The 22743-nt window shown below is 47.4% G+C and overlaps 1 long non-coding RNA gene across 1 annotated transcript; it reads left to right on the top strand.

Moving 5' to 3' along the window:
• Positions 1-369: 369 nt before the first annotated feature.
• On the top strand, positions 370-17813 carry LOC116529607. The gene is made up of 3 exons (XR_004259562.1): positions 370-488; positions 10866-10872; positions 17802-17813. It is a non-coding gene; the product is annotated as an uncharacterized LOC116529607 (long non-coding RNA).
• The last annotated feature ends 4930 nt before the right edge of the window (positions 17814-22743 follow it).

Here is a 22743-nt window from a genome sequence, read left to right as displayed (position 1 = left end):
CTATTTTTGATCATTTATATTTTAGTCTTCATACTAGAGATATGAGTAGAATATACACTACAATTACAGTATTAGATTATTCTGAATTTGTCTCTGTATTTACTTTTCCCAGTGAATTTTATACCTTCAAATATTTTCTTCTTGCACATTAGTGTCTTTTTCTTTCAGTTTGAAGAACTCCCTTTAGAATTCTTGTAAAATTAGTCTAGTGGTAATGAATTCCCTGAGTTTTCATTTATCTGAGAAATACTTTGTTTCTTTTTCACGTATAAAGGAAAGCTTTGCTGGGCACAATATTTTCAGTTGACAGGTTTTTTGTTTCCTTCAGTGCATTAAATATATCATCCCACTCCTTTCTGACCTGTATGGTTTCTCCTGAAAAGCCTGTTGACAGATAAAACTGAGGTCCTCTCCTTTATGTTATTTGCTTCTTTTCTCTGGCTGGTTTTAGAATCTTCTGTTTGTCCCTGACCTTTGAGAGTTTAATTGTTATATGCCTTGGGATGGTCTTATTTGGATTAAATGAATTTGGTAATCTCTGACCACTATATACTTGGATATTTATATCTTTTTCTAGGTTTGGAAAATTTTTAAAATTATTTCTTTCAATAAGCTCTCTACTCATTGCTCTTCCTCAATTCCCTCTTTCATGCTAATTACTCTTAAATTTGCTCTTTTGAGGTTATTGTCTATATTTTGTAGGCATTCTTATTTATTTTTCAATGTATTTTTATCTCTTTTCTTTTTTATTAATCTGGCTAGTGATCTATCTATTTTGCTGATTTTTTTTTTTTTTTTTTTTAAACACAGCTTCTGAATTTATTGATTTTTTGAAGGATTTTTTTGTGTCTCTATCTCCTTCAGTTCTACTCTGATCTTAGTTATTTCTTGTTTTTACTAGCTTTTGAATTTGTTTGATTTTGCTCATCTAGTTCTTTTAATTGCGATGTTAGGGTGTTAGGGTGCCAATTTTAGATCTTTCCTAGCTTCTCATGTGGACATTTACTGCTATAAATTTCCCTCTAGACACTGCTTTAAAAGTGTCCCAGAGATTCTGGTACATTGTGTCTTCATTCTCATTGGTTTCAAAGAATATCTTTATTTCTGCCTTAATTTCATTATTTACTCAGTAGTCATTCAGGAGCAGGTTTTTCAATTTACATGTAGTTGTGTGGTTTTAAGTGAGTTTCTTAATATTGGGTTCTAAATTGATTGCACTGTGGTCTGAGAGACTGTTTGTTATGACTTCCATTCTTTTGCAATTTGCTAAAGAGTGATTTACTTCCAATTAAGTGGTCAATTTTAGAGTAAGTGTGATGTGGTGCTGAGAAGAATGTATATTCTGTGGATCTGGGATAGAGAGTTCTGCAGATGTCTATTAGGTCTGCTTGGTCCAGATCTGAGTTCAAGTCTTGGATATCCTTGTTAATTTTCTGGCTCATTGATCTGTCTTACAAAAAAAAATGATAAAGGGGATATCATCGCCAATCCCACAGAAATACAAACTACCATCAGAGATTGCTACAAATACCTCTATGCAAATAAACCAGTAAATATAGAAGAAATGGACAAATTCCTGGACACTTACACCCTCCCAAGACTAAACCAGGAAGAAGTTGAATCTCTGAATAGATCAATAACAAGGTCTGAAATTGAGGCAGTAATTAATAGCCTACCAACCAAAAAAGTCCAGGACCAGATGGGTTCACAGCCAAATTCTACCAGAAGTACAAAGAGGAGCTGGTACCATTTCTTCTGAAAATATTACAACCAATACGAAGAAAGAGAATCTTCCCAAACTCATTTTATGAGACCAACATCATCCTGATACCAAAACCTGGCAGACACACAACTAAAAAAGGAAATTTCAAGCCAATATCCCTGATGAACATTGATGTGAAAATCCTTAATAAAATACTGGCAAACTGAATCCAACAGCACATCAAAAACTTATCCATCACGATCAAGTCGGCTTCATCCCTAGGATGCAAGGCTTGTTCAACATACCCAACTATAAATGTAATCCATCACATAAACAGAACCAATGACAAAAACCACATGATTATTTCAATAGATGCAGAGAGGGACTTTGACAAAATTCAAAAGCCCTTCATGCTAAAAACTCTCAAGAAATTAGGTATCGATGGAACATATCTCAAAATAATTAGAGCTATTTATGACAAACACATAGCCAATATCATACTGAATGGGCAAAAACTGGAAGCATTCCCTTTGAAAACTGGCATAAGACAAGGATGCCTTCTCCCACCACTCCTATTCAGCAAGGCATTGGAAGTTCTGGCTAGGGCAATCAGGCAAGAAAAAGAAATAAAGGGTATTCAATTAGGAAAAGAGGAAGTCAAATTGTCTCTATTTGTAGATGACATGATTGTATATTTAGAAGACCCCATTGTCTCAGCCCAAAATCTCCTTAAGCTGAAAAGCAACTTCAGCAAACTCTCAGGATACAAAATCAATGTGCAAAAATCACAAGCACTCCTATACACCAATAACAGACAGAGAACCAAATCATGAGTGAACTCCCATTCACAATTGCTACAAAGAGAATAAAATACCTAGGAATACAACTAGCAAGGGATGTGAAGAACCTCTTCAAGGAGAATTACAGACCACTGCTCAAGGAAATGAGAGAGGACACATACAGTTGGAAAAACATTCCATACTCATGGTTAGGAAGAATCAATATAGTGAAAATGGCTGTATTGCCCAAAGTAATTTATAGGTTCAATGCTATCCCCATCAAGCTACCATTGACTTTCTTCACAGAATTCAAAAAAACCACCTTAAACTTCATATGGAACCAAAAAACAGCCCACACAGCCAAGGCAACCCTAAGCAAACAAAACAAAACAAAATGAAACAAAACAAAACAAAAAAACAAAGCTGGAGACATCATGCTACCTGACTTCAAACTATACTACAAGGCTACAGTAATCAAAACAGAACGGTACTGGTACCAAAGCAGAGATAGAGACCAATGGAACACACAGAGGTCTCAGAAGTAATGACACACATCTGATCTTTGACAAACGTGACAGAAACAAGCAATGGGGAAAGGATATCCTATTTAATAAATGGTGTTGGGAAAACTGTGGATACCTAGATTATTGAGAGTTTTTAGCATGAAGGGCTGTTGAATTTTGTTGAAGGCCTTCTCTGCATCTGTTGAGATAATCGTGGTTTTTGCCTTTGGTTCTGTTTATATGGTGGATTACGTTTATAGACTTGCATATGTTGAACCAGCCTTGCATCCTTGGATGAAGCCTACTTGATCATGATGGATAAGCTTTTTGATGTGCTGTTGCAATTGGTTTGCCATTATGGGCTCAAAATAAAGGGATGGAGGAAGATTTACCAAGCAAATGGAGAGAAAAAAAAAAAAAAAACCAAAACCAAAAACAAAAACAAAAACAAAAACCCAGGAGTTGCAATTCTAGTCTCTGATAAAATAGACTTTAAACAAACAAAGATCAAAAGAGATAAAGAAGGGAATTACATAACGGTAAAAGGATCAATGAAACAAGAAGAGCTAATGATCCTAAATATATATACACCCAATATAGGAACACCCAGTTACATAAAGCAAGTTCTTAACGACCTACAAAGAGACTTAGACTTCCACACAACAATAATAGTGGGAGACTTTAACACTCCACTGTCAATATTAGACAGATCAATGAGACAGAAAATTAACAAAGATATCCAGGACTTGAACTCAGATCTGGACCAAGCAAATCTAATAGACATATATAGAACTCTCCACTCCAAATCCACACAATATACATTCTTCTCAGCACCACATCACACCTATTCTAAAACTGACCATATAATTGGAAGTAAATCACTCCTCAGCAAAAGAACAAAAATCATAACAAACTGTTCAGACCACAGTGCAATCAAATTAGAACTCAGGATTAAGAAACTAACTCAGAATCATACAACTTCATGGAAACTGAACAACTGGCTCTTGAATGTTGACTAGATAAACAATGAAATGAAGGCAGAAATAAAGATGTTCTTCAAAAACAATGAGAACGAAGACATAATGTACTAGAATCTCTGGGACACATTTAAAGCAGAGCCTAGAGGAAAATTTATAGTAATAAATGCCCACATGAGAAGCAAGAAAAGATCTAAAATTGACACCCTATCATCAAAATTGAAAAAACTAGAGGAGGAAGATTAAAAAAAATACAAAAGCTAGCAGAAGACACAAAGTAACTAAGATCAGAGCAGAACTGAAGGAGACAGAGGCACAAAAAACCCTTCAAAAAATCAATAAATCTAGGAGCTGGTTTTTTGAAAAGATCAACAAAATAGACTGTTAGCCAGAATAATAAAAAAGAAAAGAGAAGAATCAAATAGATGCAATAAAAAACAATAAAGGGGATATCAACACAGATTCCACAGCAATATAAACTACCATCAGAGATTACTACAAACAACTCTATGCACATAATCCAGTAAACCTGGAAGAAATGAATAAAAATTCATTAAAGGCTCTCAACAGCAGAATTGATCCTTGCATGTGAGATGGGTTTCCTGGATACAGCACACAGATGATTTTTGACTTTTTATCCAATTTGCCAGTCTGTGTCTTTTGATTGGGGCATTTAGCCCGTTTACATTTAAGGTTAATATTGTTATGTGTGAATTTTATTGTGCCATTTTGATGCTAGCTGGTTGTTTTGCCCATTAGTTGATGCAGTTTCTTCATTGTGTCAATGCTTTTTACCATTTGGTACATTTTTGGAGTGGCTGGTACTGGTTGTTCCTTTTGATGTTTAGTGCTTCTTTCAGTAGGTCTTGTAAGGCAGGCCTGGTGGCGACAAAATCTCTCAGCAATTGCTTGTTCATAAAGGATTTTCTTTCCCCTTTACTTATGAAGTTTGGCTGGATATGAAATTCTAGGTTGAAAGTTCTTTTCTTTAAGGATGTTGAATATTGGTCCCCACTCTCTTCTGGCTTGTAGGGTTTCTGCTGAGAGATCTGCTGTGAGTCTGATGGGCTTCCCTTTGTGGGTAACCTGACCTTTCTCTCTGGCTGCCCTTGGCATTTTTTCCTCCATTTCAACCCTGGTGAATCTGACAATTATGTGCCTTGGGGTTGCTCTTCTTGAGGAACATCTTTGTGGTCTCTGTATTTCCTGGACTTGAATATTGGCCTGCCTTACTAGGTTGGGAAAGTTTTCCTGGTTAATATCCTGAAGACTGTTTTCCAGCTTGGATTCATTCTCACCATCACATTCAGGTACACCTATCAAATGTAGATTAGGCCTTTTCACATAATCCCATATTTCTTGGAGGCTTTGTTCATTTCTTTTCCCTATTTTTTCTCTAATCTTGCCTTCTAGTTTTATTTCATTGAGTTGAACTTCAATCTCTGATATCCTTTCTTCTGCTTGATTGATTCAGCTACTGAAACTTGTGTAGGCTTCGTGAAGTTCTCATGTTGTATTTTTCAGCTCCGTTAAGTCATTTATATTATTTTCTAAGCTGTTTATTCTCATTAGCATTTCGTCAAACCTTTTTTCGAGGTTCTTAGTTTCTTTGCATTGGGTTAGAACATGCTCTCTTAGCTCAGAGAAGTTCGTTATTACAACCTGATCACCTGTGGTGGCTGCAGAACACTAAGGGTTGCTGCCAGTTTTTTTCTGTTATCTTTGTCCCAGAAGGATACCCACCATATGTCAGCCTGAGCTCTCCTTTATGAGGTGACTCTTTGGATATGCAGGGGTCAGGGAGCTGCTTGAGGAGACAGTCTGTCCCTTGTAGGAGCTCATGTGCTGAGCTGTGAGCTCTGTTGTTCTGTTCAGAGCTGCTGGGCAGCTACGTTTAAGTCTGCTGCAGGGGAACTCATAACCACTTTTTTTCCCAGGTGCTCTGTCCTGGGAAGGTGGGGCTTTTATTATAAGTTCCTGACATGCTGCTGCCCTTTTTCAGAGGTGCCCTTCCCAGCTAGGAGGTAGCCTAGTCACAGTCTGCCAGCAGAGGTGTTGCTGAGCTGCTGTGGGCTCTGCCTAGCTGCTGTGTCAATTTCCTTACGGTTTTGTTTATAGAGGCATAGTTAGAACCGCCTCGGTAATTACGGTCTGCCTCTGTAATGGTGGACTGCCTCAGTGATGGTGGACTGGGACTGCCCTGATGGTGGACTGCCTCAGTAATGGCAGACACCCTTCCCCCAACAGAGCTGGACCATCCCAGGTCTAGCTGCGCTTGCTGTGAAACTCTCAATTCAGAGCGTTTCAGATTGCTCATCTTTGTGGGGTTCTGACCTGCCGAGCCGGATCACCTGGCTCCCTGATTCAGCCCCCTTTTTTCAGTTGAATGGACAGGTCTGTCTCCCAGGCCTTCCAGGCTTCAGTTGAAATGGCTGCCCAGATTTGTATGAGTTTTTGTGTGGAGACCTGCTGTGCCAGCTCAAACAGCTGTGCTGGAAACTCATGGTGCTTTTCAGCCCGGGAATCTCCTGGTCTGTGGGCAGTAATAACTCATTTGCAAATGTAGTGTTTTTGCTGGGAACTGCACTCCAGAGCTGTTCCGATTCCGCCATCTTGGATCCACCCCCCAAACCTTACAGTGTATTTTCAAATAACCCGTCTTTGAGCTCACTGATTCTCTCTTCTGCTTTATCAATTCTGCTGTTGAGAGCCTTTAATGAATTTTTCAGGTCAGCAAATGTATTTCTCAGTTCTAGGATTTCTGTTTTTTTTTTTTTTTAATATTATTTCAATCTCTTTGTTAAATTTCTCTGATAAATTCCTGAGCTACTTTTCTGTGTTATCTTGAAGTTCACTGAGTTTCCTTAGAACTGTATTTTCAATTTTCAATCTGAGACCTCACACATTACTATCTTGTTAGGGTTGGTTACTGGCTCCCTGCTTTGTCCATTTGAGGGGGTCATAGTTCCGTGTTTGCTGTTGTTTCTTGTGGACTATGCCCATGACTGCATTGAAGAATTATTTATTCCAGTCTTTGCTGTCTGGCTTGTTTTTGTCTTTCTAAGGTATAGGGCATGTTTACTTAGATGTTCTCTGCAATTGCCTATTGAGGTCCCTTAATCTTTGATCTCTTTCTCCTCTTTGGCACTAGATGGTGCCTTACACCCAGGATTGCCTCAGCCCTTGCAAATATTCAGAGCACTGCTGATCCCAAATCGGGGGAAGCATGTCTCAAAGGGGATACCCAGCTGTTTGGGAAGGATGCTTCCAAAGGGGATGCCCCAGCTATGTGGGAAAGTCAGTTTATACCAAGAAGACCCATGAAACCTGTCTCCTACAATGTGGTGCTGTTGAACAGCCACTATGATTTGACTTTTCCTTTGGCTGAGATAAAGAGCAGAGCTTTTCAGGTGGGGTTGCTGGTTTTGCCTCCTGCCTTTGTCTCTGGCTGCCTTCAGTGGTTTTTCTCCCTACAGGCACTTCTAATTGCTTCCCATGGGTTGTGGCAAGAATGGCTTTCCTGTAAGGTAACCCAAGATGGTGGGAAAGCTGGCTATTGATCTTGATCTCTCTTATTCCAGTGTAAAAACTGTGAGTACAGGAGGAATTTTCCATACATGGTGACTGGCAGATTGAGGAGAGGTGTTGTGGATAGAGAAGTCCATTTCTTTTACCATCTGCTCAGATTTTTAAATCTTTCTGTGGCCCTAGGGATTGTCTCAGTCTCATATTTGAGTTTTGGAATATGGTGTAATCTTGGCACTGGATGCTTGTTTTGGTTTTCTGTGGAGGAGAATGAAGCCAGATTGCTTCTACTCTGCCATTTTGGTGACATCACCCTGCTTTTCATATATTAAGCCAAATTTGCATTCTTGGGATAAATCTTACTTGCTTATGGTGTATAATCTTATTCACATTCAGTTTGTTAGTGTTTTGTTGAGGATTTTCGCATCTATATTTGTAAAGAATATTATTCTACAGTTTTATTTACATATTAGCTCTTTTTCTAGTTTTTGTATCAGAAAAATACTGGCCCCACAGAATGAATTGAATAGTGTTCCCCTTTCTATTTCAACAATGTAGTTGTCCTAGTTGAATAAAGGATTGGTGGCTTACAACAGTTGGGGACTTCCACCCTTTTGTTACCCCCACCTGCAGAATGGACACTTGCCCATCTTCCTGCGACTCTGAGACTACTCAAGTGAGCATCGAGGGTTAAATCCCCAGTCAGACTGAATTCCTCCCTCCCCATGTCCCACATTTTTCCACTCCCAAGTCCAGAGTCCAAGAGCAGTTTCCCCACATATCTGTCCAGTCCCCTCTCTTCTTTTTCCTTTGCTCTGTCCTGCTTCAAGGCTTTGCTCACCCCTCACCTGTATTATTGCAAAGGTTCCTTGCAGACCTCCAGGTTCCCCCACTTCTAGTTGCGGAGACAGTTTTCTAAAACCCCATTGAGAGCAAATTGTGGCCCTGCTCCGTGTCCTTCTCTGACACTCATTTCCTGAAATCCAAGGATTCCAAAAGGAATCCACTATGCACTTCTTATATCCAGGTGGGGCTTCTGTATCCCCAGGGTGCCTAGAGCAGAAGCTGAAGCAGCCAGCCACTGGCACACTTCTTTTTGAGGCGTTTCAATATAGTACTTCAAATCTATGCGCATTTCTCCCTGCATGATGTATCCGTGGTGTTTAAAACATTAAGTAATGGGCATTTCTGTCATCTTGGAGAAAGACGACACCTGGGAAGATGGTCCGTGTCTGCTCCATGGCTCACTGCTATGTATTCCCAGGGGGATAAGGAATCAAAGTGTCAGATGGGGACATCTTGGATGTTAACTTTACTACCAGTTCAGGAAAAAATGCCCTTTATTTCATATTAAAACAATCACGGCTAAGATTTCCCCAGGGATTACACAGCGCCCAGTCTTCTCTGAGTAGGCCTCAGACTAACTTCCCCATATCACCATTCACCACTTCATCTCTTTGCTCCAAGTCTCATCCTCAGATCTCAAACACAACATGTGCATACACAGCATAAACACTCATGCACACCCCCCCTCCCCCACAGCACGTGCTGGGGCTCAGAACATGACACTCCAAAGTATGGTGCTTTGGCATGCTGAGCACTTTGAATTAAAGGAGATCAGAGGTCTCAAAAGCAGAGTCTTTCTGACCACCTATCTTCCTAGCTCCTGCCCCTCTTCTGCAGAGTGAATCTGAGTCATAGATACCAGAATTCCTCTTCCCTGTGGAGGGTCATTAAAACTAGAACTCCTATCCTGCAAAGCTAGCCATAAAACGTAGATGGGCCACTCTCTCTGCTCTCCCTTGAAGAGGGTCCTGCCTCATACCCAGGTTATGGGGGAAGCCAACCTACACGGAGAGGCCAAGAGGAATCTCTCTCTCTTTTTTTTTGAGATGCAGTCCTCTGTCTCTCAGGCTGGGGTGCAGTGGCATGACCTTGGCTCACTGCAACCTCTGCCTCCCGGGTTCAAGCAATTCTTCTGTCTCAGCCTCCTGAGTAGCTAGGATTATAGGCCTGGCTAATTTTTGTATATATATATTTTTAAGTAGAGATGGGGGTTTCACCATGTTGGCCAGGCTGGTCTCAAAATCCTGACCTCAGGTGATCCACCCCACTTCAGACGCCTGGCCCCAGGAGGAATCTGAACAGACAGGACTGGCTGGGTTGCCTCCCTCAGTCTATTCCCATTGCCTCACACCCCTTTGTCCAATCATGTTTCTACACAGCTGCCCATCTTCAACTATCTTAGGCATAAAAATAGGTCATTTCCCCTGGGTGGTGGGGTCTTCATTTCCAAAGCTGCCTGTGTTATGCAAGACTTGGATTAAATAAATATGCTATGCTTTTCTCTTGTTAACTGATCTTTTGTCGTAGGGGTATAACTGCATCATACTTTTCCACCCCTACACACATTCTCTCTCTCACGCACACATTAATGTACACTCACACACATACACACACATGCACACACACATGCACACTCACATGCACACTCACACGCACTCACACACATGTTACATACCCCTGGTCAAGCAACCCTACATTAGTCACCATTCCACAGACAAGGCATAAATGTCTACAAAGTCCTCTCAGGCTGGTAGAAAGGAACTCACATTTATTGAGCACCTACTATGTGCCAGACACCATCTTGCACCCTTTATATGTGCTGCCTCCTTCTGTCTTCTCACTAATCATTGTTTACTTTAAAAAGAAGTGAACCTGAGGCCCAGTGAGGTGCCTTGCTTCAAGTCACTTGTCACACAATTCTTGGGGTGCTGGGATGGTTGGTTCCAAATTCTATGGCTTGTTCCTTGCCCCACCCCATTTCCTCAATGAAGAGAAATTATCAGAGGATCAGCACCTTCTCCTTATTAGTTTGGACTAATGGAGGGAACTGCCTCTGGAGTAATGATGATTTCACTGCTAGATGTATATACGTGGAGGGGGTCTAGGACCCAGCCGGATAGAGAGGGGAGGCCTGGGCACCTTCCAAGTCCCCGTGCCCAGAGGATATCTGGCCAGCATCTCCTGTGTGTCTTCTATTCAGCCGAGCTGTTTGTGTTTATTTCAGGCCTGGCAGAATTTCTTATAAATCTCTTCTGCTCCCTCAGCCATGCTTACACTAACCTTGAGGAAAAGCTGCTTCTTCATGTACAAATCTTCTTTTAGGCTATTAGGTCTTTCTGAAAGTTAAATTCCCACTTGGGAATGGACAGAAAAGCCGAGGCAAAGGCTGTTTCCTGAGTTTTGGCAGACAATTATCTGGGTGGAAGCCCCGGCAGGAGCCAGCTCCCTCCGCCCCCACCAGCCCCACTGCCTTCCTCACCCTCTGTCTTCTGAGCCTCCTGCAGAGAGGGATGGAGGGAGAAACCCGAGCCAGGCTCAGTGTGAATCCCAGTGGCTGCACTCACCAGCTGGGTGACTCGGGGTCTCAGTTTCCTCATCTATAAAATGGGATTGTAAGAGTCCCTTCATTTAAGGAGCACTGTGAGGGCTTAGAAGAGAAGACACACAGCAGGACAGGCAAAATTTTGGGCAGGGGAACTATGTTGCTGTGATCAATGTCTCTATTACCTTTAGTGTCTGACACCTCAGACTGTCCAAGTTGGACTTTGGATACTGGTTCCCAGAGGACGGCTGGTGTATTAGTCCACTTTCACACTGCTGATAAAGACATACCTGAGACTGGTAATCTATAGGGAAAAAGGTTTACTGGGCTCACAGTTCCTCATGGCTGGGGAGGCCTCACCATCACAGCAGAAGGAGAAAGGCACATCTCACATGGTGGCAGGCAAGAGAAGAGTGAGAGCTGAGAGAAAGGGGAAACCTCTTATAAAATCATCATAGCATCCAGGTGCAGTGGCTCATGCCTGTAATCCCAGCACTTTGGGAGGCTGAGGTGGGTGGATCAAGAGGTCAGGAGTTCGAGACCAACCTGCCCAAGATGGTAAAACCTGATCTGTACTAAAAATACAAAAATTACCTGGTGGTGGTGGGTGCCTGTAATCCCAGCTACTCGGGAGGCTGAGGCAGGAGAATTGCTTGGACCTGGAAGATGGAGGTTGCAGTGAGCCAAGATGGCACCACTGCCCTCTAACCTGGAGCCTGGGTGACAGAGCAAGACTCTGTCCCCCCACGAAAAAAAAAAAGAAAAAGAAAAAAGAAAAAAAACCCATCAGATCTTGTGAGACCTATTCTACCATGAGAACAGTATGGGAGAAACTGACCTCATGATTCAATTATTGCCCACCCAGTCCCTCCCACAACACGAGGGAATTATGGGAGGTACTATTGAAGATGAGATTTGGGTGGGGACACAGCCAAACCATATCAGCTGGGGTCTGATTCCTTCTTCAGAATTACCCGCAGGGCTTTCAAAAATGCAAATTCCTGACCCCCACCTCAGGAGAAACTAATTCCTTGCTCTGGTATGAGTCTATATTATTACTATTATTATTTGAGATGGAGTCTCACTCTGTTGCTCAGGCTGCAGTGCAGTGGAGCCATCTCTGAAACCTCTGCTGCCTGGGTTCAAACGATTCTCCTGCCTCAGCCCCCCCGAGTAGTTGGGATTATGGCACCTGCCACTGTACCTGGCTAATTTTGTAGTTTCAATAGAGACAGCGTTTCACCATCTTGGCCAGGCTGGTCTTGAACTTCTGACCTCGTGATCCACTTGCCTTGACCTCCGAAAGTGCTGGGATTACAAGTGTGAGCCACCACGCCTGGCCTCAATCTGTATTTTAACAAGGCACTAGGAAGATTTTGGCCCCACTGACTGCAGCCCAGGTGTCTGTGTAAGCTCACACTCTCATCAGATGCAGGCATGGTCCCTGCCCTGGGGGTGCTGGAGGACTAGCTCTGGGTTCAGGCCTCTCCTTTGGGCCTCCTCTGCAGCAGATCCTCCTCTCAAGTCTGAGTGGAGTTTGAAGAATTGCCAACCACAGCCCAGTCAGCCCTAGCTGGTGCCCTGGCCTGAGTCTCTCGCCTCAGTCTCTGGCCTTGGGTCATGGACAGGGCGTGAGCTCTGGAACCAGGCTGCCTGGGGCTTGGTTCCTGCTCTGTCATTTGTCAGCTTGTGAGGCAGCTGCAGCCCCGGGTTACAGCATAGGCTCTGGCATTAGATGGCCTGGGGTTGATTCTCTGCCATTGACAAGCTCTGTGACCTTGGCAAGTCAATTAACCTCTCTGTGCTTGTGTTTCCTCCTCTGTAAAGTGGAAATCACTGTTGTCCCTCCCTTATTAGGTGGTTGTGAGGTCTGAGCTTAGCACACACAAATCACACTTGGAAGAGAGCCTGGCTGCAGGTAAGCACCCAAGCAGTCTGAGGCATGGTTATCAGTGCTGTGTAACCTTAAGTGTTCATGCCTAAACGCCTTGAGCCTCAGTTTCCTAACCTGCAAAATGGAGAGAACAATGTCCCTTTTTGGAGACTGGTTGAACATTGATGAGATGAGATCTGTAAAGTCCCTGAGCTCCTGACACCCTGTCCATTAAGACACGTGGTGGGACCATAAGCTTTGTCTCCAGACCCCACTTCTATGCCAATGACTCATTATCCACCTCCCATCGCAGACCTCTAACTGTCTCCAGTTTCACCTGATGGTAATAATACAATCTTCCTGCGGAGCTATTAGAGGATCACATAAGCAAATGTTCACAAAATGTCTAGTGCAAGGCTGAGCACCTAGAAAGCACTCAGAAATGGGAGCTTATTATCATCAGCTGGGATATGGGCCCACCCCAAGGAGGGTCAGGGAGGAAATGCAGCCTCTGCTGTCAGTTCTGCCCTGACAGGGAGCTGGTTGGGGTAAGGTCCCTTTCCCCAGTGGGCCTCAGTGTCCCCATCCTTAAGGCGGGCATGGAGCTGGAATGGAAGGCCTGTCTCCTCTGACTGTCTGAACGCAAGCCTCGGCCATCACCCTAAGTTGATGCCTTCCTTGTCTGGACCTTGTCCTGTCTCCCCACCTCTGCTGTAGACTCAAAGAATTAAATAAATCCCCTGTGGTGAGTCCCACACCAAGGAGGTCATTTGGATCCTCTGGTCCCCACTGAGAGTGAGCCTGTCATCTCTCTAAGAGCATCCAGGAGGGCTCTCAGGACAACCAGCTACGTGCTCATCACCATGGAAACCCGCACCACTCTCCCGTTGGCTTCATTTCATCTGATTTCAGCTCATTGCTGTGACTAGCCATGGGTGGGGGCTTCTAGGAGGTCACAATGGAGGGGCAGAGATGGGAAAACCATACTCTATGCGATCTAGTTGACAGTAAAAGAGAAAGGAAATCCACATATGTTGAGTGTAGGCTCTGTATGTTATTATGAGTAAATCTATTTTACATATGAAAATATACAGGCTCACAAAGTCATTTGCCTGAGATCACACAGCCAGTAAGAGACAGAGGCGGGATACAAACACACTGGGATTCTCTTCCTTGAAAGCCATTCTGGGATTTGGCCGTGGGAGGCTCAGCCTGTTCTTTGGGGAAGGAGATCCCTGACTTTCCTACCTCCGTGGACGGGTCTCTGAGTGGGCAGCAAGACTGTTTGCAGTCAGAAAGCAGAGTTCGCCCTGACATGCTCATCTTCTGAAACTTTGGGGCTGCTGAGCTAGAAATATTTTTCCAGAAACGAAATCCAGCTCCGGACTGGTCCTTGTGTAGAATAACACTCCTGGACCAAGCTGGTCAGTTTCTCCAGGTCTGGTCCTGTGGGGATGCTGTGCTGACTGCTCCATGGTAGCCTTGCCTTCTTCTTCTCCTTGTCCCTGGGAGGAACTCCCGCATGGTTCCAGGGGCACTGGCCCTGAGGACAGACCTAGCTGGTCCAGGATCTCAACGCTACCCCTTGTAAGATGCATGGCTTTGCGCCAGTGGCCAGCCTTCTCCGAGGTTCAGCTTCCTGTGTTGCACTTGCCTTGCTGACCGGTCGTAAGGGTTAAGTTGTATGTAAAATAAGTGTCAATTACTCTCTTTCTCTTACTAACATCTCTTAATCATCTGAAATTGGCTTCCCTTCATGGCCGTTATTACAATTGGGCCATAAAATGTTTTGTGTAATTCCCTGTTTATTATTTACCTTCCTCAAGAACAACTGTAACCCCCTTTGCTTGTGATCCTAGGGAGGGAATAAATGAAGGCATGAGTGATAGAATCTCTCTTCCTAACCATGAACCCTCCCAAGGCTATTGTACCCTACTCCAAGGTCCTGTCTTCTGCATGCCATCTGCTCCACGAGAGGCACCTGAGTTCTACAAGAATCAAGCGTGGGCCTGAGATCACCAGCTCAGACATCGGGCCCCTCACACCCCTCCAGTGCTCTCCCAAGGGGAGAAGGTGGATGCTCCCACCTCCACCTTCCCTGCTCCTGCCTGTGAATACAGGCACACATCCCTACCCTCTGAGTACTCAGAGGTGCAGGCCACACCACACCGCAGGGCGGGGAACTGGCTCTGCTGGTTTTAAGGACTAACCTGGGCTGAACGCCATGGGTTTATTTTATTCTGTGAGTCTTGTCCCCACGCGTGGCCCCCTCATCATTGCCTGCAATGAGAAAACTGAGGAGAGTTCCTGACCCTGGCTGCCCAGGTCGGCTGCAGCTGGAGAGTAAAGGGTTGAGCTTTTGGGGGGAATTTTTCTCACCCTACAGTCTGTGGCTCAGCGAGCCTTCAACAGAGATAGATGCTGTGTTCGAACTGAGGCCTCTGCAGTGCAGCCTGCATAGGAAATTTCTCTTGCAAGATTTCCTCCTGCTCTGTCCTGGGGTTGAGGTCTCCAGGAGGCTCTCAGGGTGGACAGAGGGAACTACAGCTGTCCATGTCAGTATCACACATGGCCCTGATCCCAGGAGGTTAGAACAGGAAGGTGCAGCTCCCACACGGATTGGCCAACAGCCCTGTTCACGCCTGCTCTGTGGCAGGACTGCATCAGCTTTGGGGGACCACACAAATGGGTTGGAGATTGCCTCTTCCCTCAGAGACCTCACAGTCTATGGCTGATGGACGAATCACAAATCTAGGCTCAGAGAGTGGGCGTAACTCAGCCCAGGCCCTACAGCTAGGCAGCGGGCAGTGTTGGGACAGAAGCCAGCGCTTCTGACACCCGGGCTGCCCGACCAGGACTTGCTATGCAGGTGCCAGGCCAACATCAGGGATCAGGAGACATTTTCCAGGGCAGGATATTTTCTCTTGACAAGAAGTGTAGATGGAGACGGAATCAAAAGGAAAGGGGCTTGACCAACCCTTGCACATGGGGGTTTCAGGCACCTACTCACTGCTGCTTTTCCAGCTCTGTCAAACTCTGTCCTCTAGAAATGACCTGGACCCCTTAGGGACTTTCAGGGGAAAGTTGACAACAGATCGGCTTAAAGAAAGGTAGGAATTTACTGGCTCAGCTGACCAGGCCTGCAGAGGTAGGTCTGCCCAGGTGTCACTTGGCCCAGGGCTTCAGGCTCTGGCCCAGGCCACGCACCCTCATGCTGCATGACTCCGTTCATTATTCTTATGGCGCCCTCAACCTGGGATTCTCAGCCCCACCCGGCTCCCCACCCCTCATCCTCCAGATCCCAGCTGAAGCCTCGCCTTCGGCAAGTGTGAAATGAGTCACTTCTGCTGGGGGTCCCCTTGGCACCTTATCCCCACCACCATTTTGCAGCACCATATGGTCAAGTTTTCTTACGGCACCCCCTCCACCCCCAAAACACACAGAGCTTGCCAGTTCCTTGAAGGCTTCGTTCTGGACAAGTCTTAATTAATTTCTCTGTTCTCAGCCTCCAGGTACTGCCTGATTTAAAGCAAGAGCTCGATAAATATTTGTTGAATTAATGAAAATGTTTGTGTTGAAGACATGACTTCGGTGACGTTGTTTGCATTTTAACAAATGACAAAGCCCCAAGCCATAGGACGGGGCTCCCGTGGTGGAACTCCAGTCACCAGGAAGCTGGAGACAGAAGCTTTCTTTATCCTTTAGTGCCTGGGGGAGGAACTGGCTGTCTTGGCAGGTGGAATTTTCCATTCATGACTTTCTAGCGCAAAAACAATCACATTGTCTCCTGAAAAACACCAATGGGTCGTGGAAACAAATGTGTTTCCCCTTCGGCTTGCTGGTGGGAGGAAACTTCTGAGCCCTGTTGGATTTCTCTGTGCCAGTTGACAGAATGTTTCTTTCTCACATGCCTATGGTAATGTCTTGGCTGACTCTCCCTCCATCCCAGCTCCTGGACCCCACAGCCTCTGGTCCCCACCTGCCAATCCACCTCTGCCTAGCTGCAGAGACCTCCATGTTAATTGGGGGTTGGAAGGAGGCTTGTTCTGCAGTTCAGACATTTCCACATCCAACCCACTGACCTGGCTGCTTCTCCCTACCTGACCTGGGGCCCATCCTGACCATTCGTTATCTCCCTGGTCCTTCAGCCGAGCCCGCCACGTGTCCCAGCTCCACACGCTGAGCACCATCTCTGCCCTCAAGCTCATCCCCTCCAGACCACCCTCCAGTCCACTGCAGAATGCCCTTCAGCAGCACAAAGCTGGCTGGGTTTCTCCTAGCTAGAAACCCTTCCCAGGCTCCCAGTGTCCTCAGCTCCCAGTCCATGCAAAGGCACAGACATCAGCCAGGTGCAAATCAACCACACAGAGGGAAGAGCATGTGCAAAGGCCCTGAGGCTGCAGCAGGCTTCACTTCTTTGGGGAAGAGCAGGAAATCAGTATGGCTGTAGCTTGGTGAGTAGGGAAGAGGGAGGGGGACAGGTCAGAGGGGACAGATGGGGAAGGGGCTTGCGGGCTGCGCCAGCAGATTTGGATTTTCCCTTGAGTAAGACTGGAAGCTGTGGAAGGCTGGGACCTGAGCTGAAAGGGATGTGCTTTACCTGTTTACAGATTTCTTCTGGCCTCTGGGAAGACCATGACTGGTGAGGGCGGGCCCACGTGGAAGTTAGAGGCTGGTCAGGAGCCTGGACTTAGCTATTTCTGCCTGTGAACCTCTCCCTGACCTTGCCTCCTCTGGGTCTGGGGACCTGCCTGGTTCTGTGGACCCACGTCATGGGGTCCAGCCCCTGCTCCCGAGCCCATCCTGCGGCCAGGGCCCTGCACCTCCCCAGCCGTGAGCCGACTCTCCCAAGCCTCATGTCTCCCCTGTCTTCTTGCTGCTCAGTCCTGAGCTCTCCCTTCCCGACCACTGTCACAGGGCTCCTAAGGCCACTCCCGATGCCCAGCTTTCTGAAGTCTCTTATTTGCCTGTGGGCCTGAGAACGCATAGCCAGCAGCCAGAGCTATCCTCAAACCTCTGCCCCAGCTTCTATCCCAACCACGTGGGGGTGCCAGGCCCTGAAGTAGCCTTCGAGGGGTAGAGAGATTCAGAGGGACCTGTGTTTGAATCTGGCCCTGCCACACACCTGCGGTGTGACGTCAGTCGTCTCTAAGCCTTTCTGCGTAGCAGTTTCCTTGTCTGTAAAATGGAGAGAATACCTACTCCAGGGGAGGTCCTGAGGATGCAATCTTATGCACGAGGGCTTCTGGCAGCTCCTGGCCCCTCGCATTCCCTTCGGTTCCTGTTCTCCTACTTCCTTCCTGGAAGATGAGAAGGTGAAGCTCCTTCCCTACGGTGACCCAGGAAGTCAAGGGGCCAGTCTCCTCCCCTCTCTGTCTTCTCATCTGTGGGATGGTGATCACCACTGACCTGACGGTCGCCTGACCCTCACGAAGGCGCTCCGTCAGTGTGAAGTCGATTGTCCCTGTAGGACAGTTGCTCATTTGTTACTTGGGCGCCCACGATGTTTCTGGCACGGGGCCACGTGTGAACCCACCCCAGCCCTTTTGAAGCTGCACAGAACAGGGCAACTGGCTGCCACTGCAGCCTCAGGAGGCCCTGCTTCAACACGGCGGACAATGAGAAGAAATGGTCCAGCAGCCTGAAATAACCTGGGGAGGAATTTCAGCTTTTATTGGGGAAAATTAAGGGCGTATAGCCTTTAGCCACTGTAGCATCTCCTGAAGCCTCCATGCTCACCATGGAAAGCTGTAGAGCCCTTCACGAAGCCACATCTGCAAACCGTCCCCTGACGAGGTGCTTGCCGGCTCTTTCCTCTGCCTCCTCCCCTCTTCGCAGCTTCCCCTGCTCCCTCCCCATCTTCATTATACAGATGAATTTATCTTTCCAGATCCTCTCCAGTCTCGCCTCTCCTGATTCCGTAGCCCCCACGACTTCGGAGACGTCTCACGAAGATAACGTTCCCCTCTGAGGGCCGGAGAAGGGAAGAAGCGAGGTGGGCAGAGATAACATTCTCTTGGGGTAGCGCACAGGGCTGGCTGCAGCTGTGCATGCCACACACTGGGCCTGCCACAGCGGGCTCACGGTCGGAGCCGAGACAAAGGGCCCTTTTGGATGCGGTGATTCCATGAATTTTGAAGTGAAACGCTTGGTGCTTGTCAAACTCCAAGCAGGCCCTGGTGGGGAGCTGAAGCCTCTGTGTGGGTGGAGGCAGTGAGGGCGTCTGGGACCTAGAGAGACTGGCCGAGGAGGAGGGGCCTCCCTTTCCCCACCCATGCCCCTTCAGCAGGTGCACATGGCAAGGCACCCCTGCTGTCTGTGCCAAGATCTGTGCTGGACACTAGAGGGCTGAGTGGAGTGACTAGGACCTTGCCCCACTCACTCAGCACCTGCCAGCTCCTGCCTCAGCCCCTGCACATAGCACGGGCTCCTGTGGCTCCACTGAGCTCTGGAGGCCCCCTGGGGTGGGAGCCAGAGATGGGATGCACACGCAGAAGCGGTGCTTGGAGACAGAGTTACAGCTCAATTCAAAGCAGAACGATGCCACCACACTGTGACGGCTGGTATGAGTCACTGTGATGCGTCTGCTCTGAGCCTCAGTGTTGTCACCTGACACTGGTTGTGAGGAGTAAATGGGACCATGCAGAAAGAGGACAGAGCCCCACGCACCCAGCTGGGAGGCTCTGTCGCCTTTGCCTGCCACACCTCCCTAAAGAACCTGGCTCTTCTCCTGTGCATGTCAGCGAACACAGCACCATGCTGGCCTCTCCGGGCAGGGCATGGTGGCCTTGCCTGCCTTTTCTCACAGGTCTTGGCTCACTGGTGATAGTGTCAGGAGCCCCAAGGAATAGGGTGACCAACTCACCCTCGTGGCCTGGGATTTCCCTGGTTTCAGCGCTGGAAGTGCCTCATACTAGGAATGCCCTCGGTCCCTGCCAACTAGAAATGGTTGGTCACCTTACTAAAGACAGAGCTGGCCAGAGTAGGGTCAAGGCTCAAGCAGACAGGGAATTAGGGGAGCATTCAGAATTGAGGCCTCCCTCAGTCTCCCCCCTGTCCAGGTGAGACGGCACAGGTGGGAGTTGACCTGATTACTCTACGGGTCCAAGGCAGGGCTGACAGACCCAGCCAGGCCTGCATGCTTCTCTGAGTATCACGGCTTGAAACAGAGACAGGAGCAGGTACTTAGAGACAGAGCCACAATTCAATTCAAAGCAAAGCAATTCCACCACATTGTAATGACTCCATGGTTTACACACTCACTCAGAGATTTCATGCTGCAAATGAATTCTCTTTAAAGAGCTGTATCTTTCCAGGAGTTCATGACTTTTCTCGATTTATCTCCCTTAACAGATCTTCCACAAGAATGAACAAGAGATGCTCTCATTTAAAAGAAAGGAAACAGAAAAGGTTATCAGCTAGTAGAGAGGAAATTCTGCTTTTAACATAATGTGGCTTGAAAGGACATGCCGCACTTTGTCAAAGAGTCGGCGATGAGCTCTTATCACATATTTGCTCATAGAGGCAGAAGAGAAGAATGCTAGCATGCCGGGGTCCCATCCTTAACAGGTGGAGGCGGACAGGTGGAGGAGAAGAACGTTTTCTGTGGGATTCTCAAAGTAAATGAGCAGTTTTCATGGATATGGAGAATCTATTTCTGCAGATTGAGTTCAGGCCAGACCAGCTCTCTCAAAGCCCGACAGAGAGGTCCAGGATGGTGGGGGCGGGAGAAGGACAGTGGAGGACAGTGCTGCGGTTCTAGTGTTTCCCAAAGTTCCTTGTGTTGGAACCTTAATCCCTCATGCAACGATGTGGAGAAGAGGGACCTTTAAGTGATTCATGGATTAATGTGAACGAGTTTATGTTGTTATGGTGGGAGTGGGTTTGCTATAAAAACCAGGCAAGCCCCTTCTTGCCCTCTCTCACGCAACCTCACCATGCGATGCGTTATGCCATGTTATGACACAGTAAAAAGACCCTCACCTAGTGCGGCCCCTCGCTCTTGGACTCTCCAGCCTCCAGAACCATGAACCAAATAAACCTCTATTGTGGATAAATTACCCAGCCTGCAATGTTCTGTTTCAGCCACAGGAAATGGACTGGGTCTGATCCCCATGTGGGACTCTGGAAGGGACGTGCAAAGTGAATGAGAGTGGTGGGAATGATGACCACCCCTCCTATGGGACCAGACTTCACTGTCTAAAAAGTCCCTCCAGATCCCCAGCTTGGGCTGGTGCTGGCTGCCTCTGAGCAGGTGAGTCGTGTGTGCCTGTGTCGGATACATCACAAGGAATAGCCAAGACTCGGTGGGAGGTGCTATTGTGATCCTCATTTCGTAGAAGAGAAAACTGAGGCTCAGGGAAGGAGAGGGACTTGCCCTGGGTCACACAGGCAGAGGCAGTGAAGCAGGACACAATTCCCAGATGTGGGACTGGGGAGCCCACAATCCTGATCCCTGGTGTGTCCTGGCTGGGGATTGGGGAGGGAGCCTGTCTATCAGGTGCTGGGCTGAGCACGTTACCTGGTTAAGGTAAGGTTATCTCACTGCCCACTGCAGTCCTGGGAGGGGGCATTCTTATCCCTATCCCTGGCTCAGAGCAGTGAGGTTACTGGCTGCCCAGGGCCATGAAGCCATGTGCATGGAGCAGGGCCCAATTCCTTCTACTCACTCCATACCCAGGGGCTCTGCTCTGCAGAGTGTGGCCCCTGAGACACAGCATTTCCCAGGCACCATTGCCCCTCTCTCCCTCCTGTGCCCGCCAGCGCTCAGGCTCCCTGCCCTCACCCTGGTGCTGCTGCCCAGCTCCCTCCTGGGCTTGCTCTGCTTCCAGGCCCCCTGCCGGGCTCACCCTCCACCACTGCAGCATCTCTGCCTGGTCTGAGAGGGGTCCCTGCTGCTGAGCTGATGGGAGAGGGGCTGGCTCAGTCCTTCCAGGCAGTGTAGGCTTTAACTGGTGCCTCCGGAGACAGCATGCTCAGCTGCAGTGGCCACACACAGCTTCTCCAGAGTTGGACCTGGGCTACCATGTTGTCCAGAAGTGCGATGCCCTGGTCAGGGGACAGAGGTGGTGGGAGGGAAAGAGTTTATTTGTTCTTTGCGGGCTGCCTGGGGTTGTGCCCAGCTTAGACCCTGACTTAATGCGTGAGCTTAGACAGTAACTCCCCGGGCCCTTCATCCCTTGCTGCCCCAGACCTCAGTGTCTCTGACTATAAGGTTAGATGACTGTGTTAACTCAAGGGGCCTTCCTATTCTCTCTCAGCCCCGGAGCCCTGGTTGAGGGGTTCCACTACATTTCCATAATCCAGGATGGCCTGGGCCCCTGGGAGTTCAGGAGCCCACGAGAGAGCCCGAGAGACGCCTGAGGTCCAGGCTTCCCTGACTTGCAGCTGCTGCTTCTCCCCTCCTGCCATTGACTGCGACTCAGCTCTGCCCTCTCCACTCCATCCTCAGCCCCAAGAGTCTTCACACCAATTCTCGCCCCAGCTCCAAGGACAAGGCATTATGGGAAGGTCCAGTGGTTCCTACTTCAGACCACAAAACAAATGAAATGAAAACCCAGCCGGCCTCTGTGGGGATTTCCTTCCCCTGCCCCACCAGCCAGGCAAGGCACCTGCATCGTGGGTCCTTCATTCCGTGTGAATGAAAACCTGTCCCTGGCAGATGTGTTCGTGCCTTGGTTGCATTTAAATTGCTCTTCCCTGGGACAGTTTCAGCCCCTTCTTTTCCAGCCTCCAGCCTCCCATTGCTGGGGCTCCCGGCCCTCCCTCTCTAATGCACCCTTTTGTGTCATTGCAAAATGCCTTCAGTTCCAGCAAAGCAGACTGCCAGCTTCCCATAAAGTCCACATTTCCTGTCCCCAGAGGAGCGGCTGGCTCTCCACCTTCTTTCCCTCCCTCCCAGCCAGGCACCAAGCCCTCACTGTCTCAGCCACAAACTAGGAAGGAAGAGCACCTAGGATGTGACAGGAAGGTCTCCCAAGTGACCATAAGTGCAAC

This window comes from Sapajus apella, unplaced genomic scaffold (genome assembly GCF_009761245.1).
Source record: "Sapajus apella isolate SASKATOON/1434 unplaced genomic scaffold, GSC_monkey_1.0 scaffold62, whole genome shotgun sequence".
Classification (NCBI taxonomy): Eukaryota; Metazoa; Chordata; class Mammalia; order Primates; family Cebidae; genus Sapajus; species Sapajus apella.
This window is presented reverse-complemented; position numbering and strand designations above follow the sequence as displayed.